Source organism: Phascolarctos cinereus, unplaced genomic scaffold, assembly GCF_003287225.1.
Source record: "Phascolarctos cinereus isolate Bilbo 61053 unplaced genomic scaffold, phaCin_HiC Scaffold_4;HRSCAF=312, whole genome shotgun sequence".
NCBI classification, from domain to species: Eukaryota; Metazoa; Chordata; class Mammalia; order Diprotodontia; family Phascolarctidae; genus Phascolarctos; species Phascolarctos cinereus.
In genome coordinates this window covers 378,978,111-378,993,365 of record NW_027555847.1, presented here as the reverse complement: position 1 = coordinate 378,993,365, position 15,255 = coordinate 378,978,111, and positions in this window count along the sequence as shown.

Here is a 15,255-nt window from a genome sequence, read left to right as displayed (position 1 = left end):
TTCATCTCGTATCTCTTCTTTGGGGTTCTACTTATTCACTGTAATTTAACAACATCCACTCTTGATTGTTTTAGAGTTGTTCTTTCTATTTGCCTTGTTTACAGTCATTGTGTATATTGTTTTCTTGCTTCTACTTACTTCAGTCTGCCTCAGATCATGTAAATCTTTCCACATTTTCTGGATTCGTATTCATCATTTATTACAGCAGAGGCATATTCTATTTCATATACATATCACAATTTGTCTAGCCATTCCTCAATCAGTGGCGATCTACTTTGTTTCCAGTTTTTTACTGTCATAAAATTTGTGGCTATAACTATTATGGTACTTATGAGGCCTTTCTTCCTATCGGTGATTTCCATCGGGGTATACGTCTAGTACTGGAACCTTTCTTTATTATTCAGGAATCATCATTATTGATGAATGTCAATTAGTTTAGGTTTTCTGCTGCCATGCAATGCTCTTGGCAAATATTGGAGTATGTAGGTCTCTTTGCCGCTGAATTAAATGGCTCCAAACAATCATACTTTCCCAGTTGCCTCTCAGTCAGCTGTCACTTATGTATGTACCATCTGTACCCCCATAACCTGCATAGTTCATCTGACCCCTTTTACTGTTTCTAACATGAGGTTCCCTATAATATAGGACAAAGGTGAAAGCCAGGAGAGACCAGACAACCAAATTTATCAAGTCATAACCTTAATTTTACACAAAATGTCAAGATAATAAGCTCTATCCTGAAGGTCAAAGGGTAGTTCAAAATCTCTTTTACAGAGTAAAACTTTGAAGCAACTCTTCTTCTTTCTCATTAAAGGTTTTTTGTTCATTGGCTTATTTCTAGGTTTGAGGATACTGTGTTCTAGACAATTGTAACTGTCCAAAATCTGAGTAGCACGTTTATGCTTTTTGGATAGAATACAGGGCAGCTAGGTAGCACAATGGATACAGTGTTGGGCCTGGAGTTCAAATTTGACCTTTGACACTAGCTGTGTAACCCTTGGTAAGTCACTTTGCCCAGTTTGCCTCAGTTTCCTTATCTGTAAAATGAGCTAGAGAAGGAAATGGAAAACCACTCCAGTATCTTTGCCAAGAAAACACCAAATGGGGTCATAGAGAGTCAGACATGACTGAAATGACTGAACACAATACGGTGCAAGTCCTGTTATGCTGCTTCGGTGGCCCAGACTCTGAAATGCTTTGTTATAGTAGTTTGGAAGGGAATTTTGGGTTTTGTTTTTATTTTTTTGCAGTACTCTGCACACAGATGACATGGTTTGATCCACAAAATAACAGAATCCATAGTCTAGCAAGGCAATTCTCAAAAGTCTTTTGGTACAGTAAAAAGAGCTGCCAATTCCATAAGACCAAAGAAGAGATCAAAACAATAAGGTATTCACCATTCCAACATCATGTTATTCATGCCTTGAATTTCAGTAGTATATCTCTTTTTCTAAAATACTTTGCAGAAGTTCGTGATTTTATTTATACAAGAAATGTTGACATATTTAAAAATTTAAAATTTAAATTAAAATTAAATTTAAATTTAAATTTAAAAAATTTAAAAATTGGGGGCATTACATCAAAAATCCAAAAATTATCACCTTAGTTCTCTACCCTTTAATCATTTCCTGTGCTATGTCATGTATCCTTAACATTGCAAGCTCCTTGAGGATAGCAAGCTTCTCATTTTCTTCTCTTTTTTCTATTACACTAATAATAATAATAATAATAATAATAACAACAACAACAACATACAGAGGAGGAAACAGAAGGATAGAAAGTTTAAGTGACTTGCCCAGGGTCACAGAGCTGGGGTGTGTCTGAGACAAGATCTGCACTCAGGTCTTCTTGGCTTCAAGTCCTACAAGGGCTAAGAATAGGGTAACAGTCCAGTGAACATTTGTCAGTAAGAAGGGATGTATTTAAAATTGTCAAAGAAACCAGATTGAATGACGTTGGATAGGTTTTGAGTCTCACAGATTTAGGAGTTTGTACTTGCCTGTTACTATAGACCTGGATTTGGATCCCGATGGATGGGGAGCTGATCTCCGTCTGCAATGAGAAGGATTATGAACCAAGAATTAGAAGGTCTGGGGTCTTTCACTCCTGGCTCTGTCACTATCAATTGACAAACCAGCATTCATTAAATGCCTACTACGTGCCAGGTAGTATATTAAGCAGTGAGGATATGAAGACAAAGCAAGTCCCCAAACTCAAAAATCTTAAATTCTAACGAGGAAAAAAAAAACCACATACAGAACATGTGCAAAATGAATAATACAAAGGGATTCTAGGAGAAAGGGCAATAGAAGTTGTGGGGTAGGGTAAGGTGGGGAGCATCACAGAGACAATCAGGACAGGTTTCAAGCCTTTTCCACCTTCACTCCCTCAAGGTATTTCTTAAAGTGATTATTAAAGGAGATCAGAGATTTCAAAAGATGAAATTGAGGAGAGAGAGTATTCTGGGCAAAGGGGACAGTCAATTCAAAGGCAGAGACAGGGAGATAGAGAGTCATGCATAAGGAGCAGCAGGCAAGCCAGTGTGACTGCACCACAGAGTGCATGGCAAGAAACAATACATGAGACTGAAAAAGATGATGGGCTCAATTCAACTCTCCCTGTCCCTGCTTCTTCATCTATAAAATAAGGAAAACAATGTCTGCCCTGCTTTCTTCACAGAGTTGTAAGGCAGGATAGTATAGCCTCAGGGGGAGGGGGTACCGACCTCTACCTCCATTACCACCAGGACATTTAGCCTGGGAGCCTGAAGGCTGTGTCCTACACCTGGTTCTGTCACTAACATGGTTTGTGAAATCGGGAGGGTTGATTAGCTTCTCTGAGCCTCAGTTTTCACATATGTAAAATGAATGACTTGATGAGGTGATCTCCAAGGTCCTTTTCAGCTCCATGAATATATGAAGATCAAATGGGAATCATGGATGTGAAAATAATTTGGAGAGGATAAAGTGCTATTCAACTGGAAGGTGAATGGTGAGCACATAATAGGCTTGTCAATTGACCATAGCCCATTGAAGAGGGTGGTTTGAAAAGCTGAAACCTTTTTTGTGGGAAGGAAGGACTGGGAGGGGGCATTTTGTTTTGTGTTTTAAATCTTCTATTTCTTGCTGCTCTTTGCTTGCATCTGTTAAATACTGGGATGTCTGGAGGGACATTTGCAAAACCGCCCAATGTCAATTAAACTTGCCGAGCAGTCTATCTTTGCTAGAGTGCTTGTGACCTTTTCGGGCTGTCATTTCCTGGGCAAGGCACCAAGTGAGCCTCTGAGGAGGCTGGTGTGGAGGAGCAAGCCCTGAGCCGCAGGGGCAGCTCAAGCTGCAGGTTTCTGGGCCCTATGCCAACCTCCAGATAATTGCCAGCAGCGGGAGAGAGGTAGCTGAGCTTGGCCAAGCCTGTCTTTGACAGATAGATTGACCGCTTCCCACCACTGCAGCATCATGAGCAGAGAGAAATGCAGAATGAGAGTGAGGGGGAGGAAGAGGGGGGAGAGAGAGAGAGAGAGAGAGAGAGAGAGCAAGCGAGTGGTGGTTTCAGCCAAAGAGCTATACCAGATTCTAATAAGGGATATTTAGAGGTTATGCTAAGTGGGGAAGACAGCTCTGCTTTCAACCTCATATATGTGCACCAGGGAAAAGAAAAAAGAAGCACCAAATTAAACTGATTTCACAGCCACCCCACCCCACCCCCATATCTGGATTTAGCATTCAGGTCTGTGGTGCCAAAAGGGTGTACCAAAGCAGCCAAGTTCTAGGCAGATCATGCCAGAGTCTGCAGTGCAGTGCAGGCAGTCACCCAAAGGGGATTGGGGAAGGGTTAAAAATGAGCTGGGGGAATAGAGTTGGGGGGGGGTGTTGGAATGTCCAGGAAAAGATGGACTTGATAGGGAGATGAAAACCTTTTCTCTAATCCCAGTTTGCTTTGAGGACACTGAAAAGGCCTCCAAGACTGTCTGTGCTCCAGGACACAATCTTCCTTCCTCTCTCCCTTGGCCAAGCCTATAAAAAGCTAGTGAGGCTTCCAGCCTGCTGTCCTGGGGTCTGTCTGGCATGAGAGAATGGTGTGGCTGGATGCCATAGCTGGGCAGACAACGCTTGGGTGTTGGGGGAGGGACAAAGAGGAAAGAGCATTTCTTAATGCCTCTGCCAACATCCATGGGGTGGTAGTTAGAGGCTTTAGTGCATGAGGGGCAGCCAGACACAGAAGGCTTTTAAAGCAGACTCATATAGGATACTGAGTTTGATGGGCAGAGAAAAGAAATGACTACTAGGCCTGGCATGAGATAAAAAGACATTAGAATGAGTCCTTTCAGGGCCCCCCACAATCTCACCATTCAAACTTACTTACCTCATTTTGCTCCCTAACCCTATCTGCTGTAGTCAAGCAGGTCCCTTCACCCTTCCACAAATTCACTATGCCCACTATAGTCTCTGTGCATTTCTTCACTTATTCTGCCTGCCTCTTCTCTCTGCCTAATCAGATCCTACCAAACTCCAATTTTGCCTTCTCCAAGGCTTCCTTGGCCACTCCATGCCTAATTGAATTCCCCTTGTTCTAAATTCCTTATGGAGTGATTTCTCCCAGGTCCTTTTTCCCTTTCTCACAGTCATCAGTAGATTTGCATGGTCTCCTTGGGGAAAGAAGACACACACATACAAAATAATTAAACTGTATAACAAGGTCTCTGAGAAGCACCTGGCCTTCCCTACCTTTCACTGGCACTACATCATGCCACCTGGAGTCTCCGAGCTGAGCCAACAGCAAGAAGTCAGTAGTGAGGAGGACAGGCTTGATCCTCATCAGCCTGCCCAGCTCGGCAGCTACTTAGGGGGGACTCTGTGTGGGTTATTGGTTCAAGACCTCTGGTGATGAGCCATACAGGGCTGGAATTCAGCTCCAGAACTCCCAAGGTGTCCTACAGAAACAGGAAAGGCATATCAGCCATTTTAACAGCTGAAACACAAAACAATACATGAAGAGGGGATGATACAAACAGCTAGCGAGAACTCTCGGACTAAAGAGGTCTGAGGAGACCTGAAGGAGGGGACTTGAGCTGGGCCTTGAAGGACTTAGAAAGGAAGAGGTCAACCACAGAGAATTTGAAGGAAAACACTAAATTTTTGGTGCTCTTTAGCTTGAGGAAGAAGGCCTAAAAGTGCTGGCAGAGAGGGGCAGCTAGGTGGCACAGTGGATAGAGCACTGGCCCTGGATTCAGGAGGACCTGAATTCAAATGTGGCCTCAGACCAAATACTTGACAATTACTAACTCTGTGACCCTGGGAAGGTCACTTAACCCCAATTAACTAGGGAAAAAAAAGTACTGGCAGGGGGAAGCAGGGAGGGGAAGGTGAAGTGATGGAGTCAGGTTAGAAGCGACTTGTGGAAATACTTCTTTTCCCAGAAGAGAAAGTCCTCAGAGTCCCTAGAAATGGATCCCCTTAGTACATCTTACAGATAAACGCCCCTTTGCTTCATGTTCTTTCAGCATCTTGAGGACAGGGACTATGTCTTATCTACTTATCTAGACTTGTTCATATCTTTTCCAGAGACACAAAATGCCTTGCACATAATTCGTTATCTAATTTAAATATCCTGAGTTCAATGCCTGACAGAGGCTCTTGCTCTTTATAAAAATATCTTAATTCTCTCAGTCCATGAAGGGGCCCCTATAGAATGCTTTAATTTCTAATGATGCTTGGGGCAAATGTGAACAGCAAAGAAATGACAGAACATATTTTCTCTTTCTTTCTCCTCCTTCTCCTCTTCTTCCTTTTCCTCATCCCTTTACCCTTTTCTCTCTCTCTTGTTCTCTCAGAATAAAAGTAGAGGGCAGCTGTTCCATGGAAAGGCAACTAGGTGGTGCAGTGGATAGAGTTGGGGACCTGGAGTTAGGAATACTCATCTTTATGAGTTCAAATCTGGCCTCAGATACTTACTAGCTGTGTGACCCTGGGCAAGTCACTTAACCCTGTTTCCTCATCTGTAAAATGACCTGGAGAAGGAAATGTTCAAGCTGTGGCTGGTCCTATCAAACTGGAAAGGCTTCAAATATAGAAATGGAAATGCATAGTATTGATGGGGCACTAATGATGGACCCCTAAAATACCCTGGACTTTCCCACATAGCTCAGGTCCCTGACATTCATCTGGGGCACCCGGCCCTTCCCAGTGCCTTACATTGTGGCTTTGACCCTGCTTCAATCTCCAATTCTCTGTTACCTCTAACCTAGCCTAGCCCTTCATTGTCTGTTGCCTCTGAATTGTGCCCAGCCACTTCCCAACATTAATTCCATCTAACCCCCTTCTGTTACCTCTCAGTCACCTCAGACTACTTGGCCATTCCGAGATCACATCCAGACCTTTCCACAATCTTCCATATAACAGGGCCATCTTGCCTCCATTAAAGTGCTCAGATTCCTTAAGAGTCTGGCCTGCTTGTCAATACGAGTGTCACCAATGCTCAGTCTTAAAATCTGGCCCATCCCACCCCAACCAGTGTTTTAATAACAAATTCTTTCAAGGCATGACCAGCATCTTCTGTCCTTGAATTTCAGGGCTCCCAGCACCACTATACTGCAATAGTATATTTATCATAAGAGAACTCTCTTCTCAAGTCCCAAAAGACTTATTGCTAGGTTGGCCTATGTGGCTTTCATATACCATAGGAACTCTCTGAGACCAACTACTGAGGATCAGAAGGGTTGCAATCTGCATCAGTGGAATGAATGTCTAAATTCATCCTTAAACTGTTGATATAACTTTATTGTGAAATAGGGGTGCCACGAGCAGGGAGACAGATCAATCACAATAACCTAGATGTAAAAGCAGTTCTGCTGACTGAGTTCAGCAAACAACAATACTTATGTGTTGTACAGCAAGAGATCCCCTTACCTAAAGGACCCTGGAGCCTGACACTATGGCTCTGTCCTTTGCTTCCTCCCAGAAGAATCCAGGGAACTTAGGGGAAATTTTGCAGGAAGCAGGGCCTTCGGTCTGGGGCACTTCATTAGCTGAGAAGTACAGCCCCTCAGGAAGTCCTGAGGAGAGGAAAAAGAATGATTTTTAAAGGATACTGGCAGGAGACATTACACCAGAATAATGCTACTCTGAGGGTGGCATGGTTGAGAACCAGAAGAAAACCAAATGGTGTCATCCATCATCCAGGAAGGATAAGGAGTGCTTACCATGGAAAGCAGGACCAATAGGAAAGGAATGACAGAGGAGAGTGAGAGAAGAAAAGAGGGGAGAGAGACAGAGACAGAGAGAGAAAGAGAAAAGAAGAAGAAGAGAAAAAAGAAAGAGAAGAGAAAGAAAGAGAATAGAGAGTGAGAGGAGAGAGAGAAAGAAAGGAGAGAGGGAGAATAGAGAAGATAAAGAGATAGAGGAGAAAGAGAGAGAGGAGAAAAATGGAGAGATGAGACAAAGAGAGAGTCAGAGGAAGGGGGAGAGAAACAAAGAAATAAGGGAACTATTGGTCAGAACAAAACTGCAAAATAAAGGACTCTGGAAAAGGAAATTCTAGAAGTTTAGTCCTGTGGATATTTTGGGATAGCAGAAAGAGGTAGGACCAAGAGCTTAGGGCCTGACAACCTAGATCTTCCACAGGCTTGCTGTGCCACCGTGAACAAGTCCTTTCACACATCCCAGGCTCAGTTCCCACCAACAAAGTGGAAATAATCAGCCCTACACCACACCCCCACACACACCCCCTACCCCCCACCCCCACCCCTACCCCTACCCCTACCCCTGCCGCCTTAGCACTGGGTAGCTACCAAGCTCAATTGAGATAATGGGTGTGAAAGTGCTTTGAAAAGTATCCAGGCCTAGGAACAGCAAAGGATTATTATAATTAATTAGACTGAATGTATAATGAGAAAATAGACCATTTCTTCTACTTTGGGGGTAGGAAGCAGTGAAATTAGTTCCCTTAAGGTTCATCTCTAAGGCATAGGATTCAATTCACAGAAGACAGGAGTGTGCTGCTTGGCACCCTGCTAAGAGCCTAGGAAGGAGGCCCTGGAGTTTATTTCTTATTAAGTAGTCAGCAAGTATTTATTGAGGATATTCTCTGTGCTCAGATCTGGGAGAGGCATCATAAGACATGTAGCAAGAACCAGGCAATGTCTGAGGTGCCTTTAGAAAACAAAAGTTAGTAGAAAAGTAGAGGAAAGTAAGGTAGACATTTGGGGAAGGCAATGTTTTGGGGGAGAAGAAACCCTGGCTTGAACACTAAGAAAAATTGGGTCCTGGTCCTAGCTCTTCCAGCCACTAGTGACGTGATTTTCATACATACATACACACACAGTGTGTTCACATTCCTGTATGTGTTCATATTGATATATACATACATGTATACATATATACATGTTTATGTATGTGTATACACATAAACATATATTTATAGATAATAAAGGTATATCTACAATGCATATGTATATATTCATATGTATGCATACACATATATGACATGTGTACTGTATATACATATGAGTATATTGAATGATTATATATCCTGTGAGTGTGTGTGTGTGTGTGTGTGTGTGTGTGTGTGTGTGTATATATGTATATATATATACATATATATATATATATACACACACACACACACATATGTGTAGGTCTATACATACATATATACATACTTACATAAATATACATATATATGTATATATTAGTGTATTTATCACAAGAGGACTAGCCTAACCATGTCCAAAAAAATTATCACTAGGTTAGCCTCAGGATAACATAGTGTGGGCTCCAGGAGCTCTCAGACCAATTATTAAGACCCAAGGGGGTTGCAATCCATATCAATAGAATGAGTGTCCAAATTCATCCTTAAATTATTGAAATATCTCTGTTGGGTAATGAGGGTGACACAGGCAGAGAGAGATAAATCGATCACAACAACAAATCTAGTGTGTATATACAGTAGTAATATAGCATGTGTGCTAATATGTTATAGTAATGCAGTATATACACATAGACACAGGGACACACATATATACCCATACAAACACACATATTCATATCACTTTGCTCTCTGGACTAAATGTTTTCCTCTATTAAAAAAAAAGATGTTGAACTAGATGACTTTTAATATCCCTTCAAGCTCAAAAATACCATGATTTTTAGGGCCCAGATTTGGGAGGGTCTTGAATGGTAAGCTTTCAAGTTTAGAACTTTACTTGGTAGGTAATAGGTAGCCACTAAATATTTTAGATCAGAGAAAGTGACATGATCAAAGGGCCACACTTTAGGATTATTCATCTGACAGTGATGAGTAATGTGAAGAAAGAAAGAGTAAGGTGGGAAGAGACTACAGCAAAGATGTCAGAGAGCAGTGGCATGAGTAGGTATCTGATCATCCAGATCAGTTTCATTGTGTGTATATGTTTTGAGAAGAGGGAGTGTTCAGAGATGGTTTAAAGTACTTTTGAGTGGCTGAGATAGATTGGGATCAGTTTTCTCAGGGCTTAGAATTAAGGAGGCTAAGGAACTGGGAGGCCATAGGAATTTACTGAGTAGGGAGGTATCCTGGTCAAACTTGTTCTTTAAGAAATCTTTTTGAGAGGTAAATGTCAGTGGATGGATGGGAATGGAAGGAGACTTGAGGCACCAAGACAGCCAGTAGGCCATTGCAATGGTGTCAGCCCACAGGAGTGGGGAACCTGCAGCCTCAAGGTCACGTGTACCCCTCTAGGTCCTCAAGTGCAGCCCTGATTCAGTCAAAGCCCCTGATTCAGCTGTACTTGAGGACCCAGAAGGCCACATGTGGCCTTGAGGCCACAGGTTTCCTTCCTTTGTAGGGCCTGCACCAGGGTGGTGGCTGTGTGAAGGAAGAAAAAGAGAATGAGATCACAGATTAATTCTAGTGCTTTATATATTGACATTAATTGAAATGTAAATAATGACTAAAAATACTCCATTGTTTGTTTTAGTAGTCAATGTAAAAGTTTTTTTTTCCCTTAGATTAGACTTGTGAGTTTTTCCTAAATAGGAAACATCCTCTAATACTATAAGTTTCAGAACAGATATAAAGCCACAAATAGTTAATATAACATTTACTTTAAAAGAAATAAAAAACAAACAATGGTCTGGATTCTTAGCTAACATGTAATTTCATTAAGGACCATTGTGAAAACCAAGGACATTTCAAAAAAGAAAAGAAACATGTTTTATGCCAAAGTGGACAGATTTAAAATGTAGTATTAAGAGTTTCAAGTGAGCTTAGTATTACTCAGACACCATCCTAGGCTTCATTCATTCTTTCATTCATTCACCAATTATTGAATGGCTACTAGGTGAAAAGAATTTGATTGGAGAAATACAATGATGAGGAAGATCTTATCTCTGCCCTCAAGGAGCTTATAGTCTCTTATCATAGAAAAATCAGTTTGGTTGCACAAGAGTCTGACAGCATGGGCAGCTATGGATGGGTTGCAATATGCATCATTGGAGGGCACTCCCAAATATACATCCTTATTATGTATGTGTGTGTGTATGTGTGTGTGTGTGTGTGTGTGTGTGTGTGTGTGTATATATATATATATGTATATATATATACATACATATATATAAGAGGAGATAACAAAGGTTAAATTAAAGGAATAAAGTATTTATTATAGAATTTCAGACATAGTGAAGAAATTATACTTCCTGCCAACTGTTCAATTAAAATCACAGTATAGTCTGTAGGCGAGGAGAGTTTATGGATGATGCATCTTTTGCTGGCTATTTCTTATAGCTCTTTGGCAATAATGTACCACTGATTGGCCTGTGTAGCCATTTATAGGGGTGACTTTAGGCCTCTTTCTCTGGTCATAATGCTGATATATGTGTGTCATATAAAGCTGGCTTGGATAATGGATCCCATTTTATTTCTTAATTAAGAATCTGAAAGTACTGCAAATTGCTGCAATTAACATGGATTTTCTCCCCCATTTATTTACTTATTTAGATGGCTGAAATTGCACCCTTTGCTTAAAGTAACCTCAGGGGTCCAAAGCCTGTTAAGAATGGTAATGGGCCAGGAAAGTATATAGGGTTCTCCAACAACGTGGGCTAAAGTTTGGAAAAGGTGATAACACAGCCAAATTGCTTGGAGAAAACCATGGCCGAATTCAAACAACTAGATGTTTTGTTTACTTTTTTTAAAAATAGACAGCCAGATGATTTGGGTAGCATTTGCATTGCTTAATTCAAATGGTTGTTCCAAAATAAATACTTCCTTGAGTCAATTAAACTAGTGGTTCAAAAAAAAATAGTGCATGATAAAAATTGACATTTTTAATAGAGTATTAACATTTACAAAGCTCTTTACATACATAATCTATTTTCAGAACCATTATGTGAAATGGGTACTCTGACCATTTTTATCCCCATTGTACAGATAAGGAAACTGAGTTTCAGAAATGAGATGCGACTTACCCGTAGTCACATAGCTAGTAAATAAAGTTAAGATTTCCTATCTTCCTGATTCTAGGTCCACCACTCTGCACTACATCATTCCCTATCTCCATAAATAATGGCTGTGGTAGCCAAATGGGACCACTCACCAATTGAAAAGAATAAAAAATTATTGTTGTTTAATTCAACTGATTGCTTTCATTGTGGTCTTTGAGTAAAGTTCTTTCCGGCTGATTTCAAATTTAAATGATTGACTGCAACTGTCTTTGTATCTTGTTTTAATTTAAATGTTTAGCCTCTGTAGATACAATCTATGACAAAAAATAGGTGGAAAAAATGTTTGTGAAATATGAAATAAAATATTATCCCTTTGGACTCATGGGCTCTGACTTACTCTGTCTTTACAGGGTAGTTTCCTGATACTTGGCCTGATCTGGACTACACAGATATCTATGACAAGACCTCTTCCAAAAACCAGGAAACCCCTCGTGACAGAGCACTAATTGTAAGTAGGCTTTTGCCTAGACCTATTCTGTCATTTCCTTGTGTTTGCCACTTCAGAAATAATTATTTGTATTAAAGACACTCTTTAAAAATTAACAAAATAGATCTCTGAGGACTTGAGATTTTGCTCAACTTAGGTACAAGAGACAAGGCAAATCATAGAAAATCCTTCATTCAGAGAAGGAGTACTGAAACTTCAGAGACATGGTGTTTCTTCAATGCCATTTACTTCCTTCTCTAGCTAGCAAGAAAGTGTGTCTGGCTTTCCTGAAGGATTCTGAAGGATTGAGTTCTATTTCTTTGTGAATGACAGATGAACAGCTGACGTGGCTGCATGCATTTGTGCGATTCAAAGAGGGGAAGAAATAAGAGAGGTAGAAGATGAAGCTGTTAATAATCTCCACACTTTATTAGTTTTGATGTCTCATTCTGCCAGGCAGACCCAGAGATGGGACTTTGGCCTTCCAGCCAGAATGGTGTCTTCTATAATGTAAATGTTACCTTAAGGTCACATGCTGATGAAAACTACAGCTTTCCCAAAAGCAGATTCTGAATCTTTTGACAGATGAACCACCCCTACAGCTCAAAGAAAGCCATTGGTGATAGACAAACTAGTGGTAAAGGCAGGCCAAGGTTCCATGGCTAAAAGGGAATTAGGCCAAGTCTGACCTGAAGTGCTATTGGTTCCATTCATTTTGGAGTCTGTCAGGAGAAATCATGTGTCTTAAAGGTTCTTGCTGAGAGAACTAGCATTTTTACCAGAAATTCCAGAAAGTGAGATGCTTTGGGGTAATCTGTCACTCACATGAAAGTTAGCTACCATTTTCTGGCTCTTTTAAATGACATGTTGCTTGACCTCTATGGCTTACTACTTGTATGGTCTTGTGGGGATTAACATATATGAGGCCCATAAACAGGGGCAGCCCAGGACTGCAGTGGACATAAGCTTTGTGTTTGGAGATGGAGCCTGGGAAGGAGAGCCCTGCTAGACAGCAACTCAGGGAGCTGTCTCTTGTGGGAGAAGTCATTGGCTCCCTGGCTAGTGCTGGAACAGTCTTAAGGCTCTCATACAAAGTCAAAGGCTATTGTGATTATAAGAGAAGTTAGCTATTTGAATATAAGCAAATCCTTTATCATCATCGCCAAGGTAAAGAAGTTAACCTGGTCCTCTTTCTGTATTCACACACATCATTTTTTTTTCCTTTTTGATATTCATTTGATGTTGTGCAATTCCTGTGATGTTCATTTTAACTGGATTTTATCTGTGTAAAAAGAAATGGCTATTTGAGTATTTGTTAGGTGGGGTGGAGTGAGACCCAGCAGCTTAACTTGAACCTTTAGAGAATTTTAACTTTCAGGAATTTAGTATTATTTGGAAACAGGTGGTCCTGAGATGGGCAGCTAGGTGGCACAGTGGACATATCACTGGGTTTGCAATCAGTCCAAATCTGGCCTCGGGTACTATGACGCTGGGCAAGTCACTTAACTCTGTTTGCCTCAGTTCTTCATCTGTAAACTTAGCAGGAGAAGGAAATGGCAAACCACTCCATTATCTCTGACAAGAAAATCCCAAACAGGATCATGAAGAGTTGGATATGACTTAAACAACTGAACGGCAGTGAGCCCTGGGATGGTTTGGTTGGGTGCCACTTAATAGACAACTATCCAAAGCTAGATGGCAAAATGCAAGGCTTCAAGTGGCAGAGAACTGATTCTCCCCAGGGTGAGAGACAATCTAGAGCACATGGCAGGAGGGAGTATCTCTAAGCCTGTGCTTCCCAGAAGGGGACATTTAAAGCTCATCACCAAATTCAAGAGGGAGAGTCACTGATGAGTGAAAATATGACCTTGAGATGATAAGCCATATTCATTCAGGTACCTTGGTATTTGCTTTCACTTCCTTTAAATGCAAAATCACCTAACTCAGTATTGTAACAGCCCCTGAAAGTCATCTAGTCCAGTCTCTACCAAAATCATGAATCTGGTATAGTTTCCCTTGGTGTAGCAATCATCCAGCTTCCAATTGAATGCTTCAAGTGAAAGGAAATTCTGCTTCTAAAGGCTGTCCATTGCACAGTTTTGGAAAGCTCTGATTGTTACATTTTTTTTTCTTTTTCTGAAATTGGCCTTCTTTCAACTTTCTCCAGTGACTTTTTTCCCTTTCCGCCCTTCTTTGGATACTTTATCAGATAGCAAAATAAGTTGTTTATTCTTTTAAATGAAAGACTAATAAACAATACTTAGTAAGATGACAGCCCCTGTTTTCAGTATCAATGCATGAGCCAACTCTAGGATTTTCATTGGATATTATCATAACATATCATATGACATATATTACCTGATAGTCATGGATAATAGGATAGGAAGTTTATTTCTATGCTCAGCTTGGTCATCAATTCCTTGTAACTTTAAGTAAATCATTTCTCTTCTGTAGGTCCACCTTTTTTTTTATCAGTTAAAATGGGGATAACTTCCCTCCTTCCCCCCTCTCTCCACTGCCCACCTCACAAAGAGTTGATGAGCATCAAAGAAGATGATTTATGAAAGTACTTTGGAAAAAAATATGTTTTTTAAAAAATAGGCTGTGGGTAAAGGGAATACCATCACCATGAATACATATCATAGGGACCTCAGCTTTTCCTTTTGTGGAATACTCAAGTGGTTCTAATGCTGGCCACGGGTGGTGGGGTGAAAAGAACCACACAAGGCTGTTATTTTTTTCCATGTTAGTTCCTATGTGGTTTTTCCAAGCTTTATAAGGAGTTGGGGTTGGTGCTTTTTTAAACTATTTTAATTACAGTTACATTTAGTGTATTTACTGCCCAAGGGTACATGGGTAAAGGACATTTTTTAAAAAAAATGAGCCCAACAATCTTAAAAAAAAAAGTAATACTAATAATAAGAGAGGAATTCCCCAAGGCCTATATTAATGACATCTGGACCTGGCCAGTAAGATTGTGCTTGGTCTTCAGCTCTGGGCTCTGTCCCTTTGGCTTTTAATAAACTACTTACAGCATTAGAGAAAATAGCACCTTCAGGTCCACCAACGAAGAGAAAAGTTATAAGGGCTATCAGTCATCAGGCTTCAGGCCATAAATTGATAAGCAGCTGGGATCTAAAAGAAAGCTCTCCCCACGGTATGAAGAATTATGGCAATAGGCAATTTAGAAAAACAGAAAGACATAGAGACAGGGATTACTTCACAATTGTCCCACCCAGGTGCATTGTGGGCCATTTCAGTCCCCTGCAGCTTCTCAAACAGGCTCAGCTAACTGTGTGGGACCAGGGAGTAGAGCAGGGAGCCAGGGAGTAGGACCTGAAGGCTGCATGT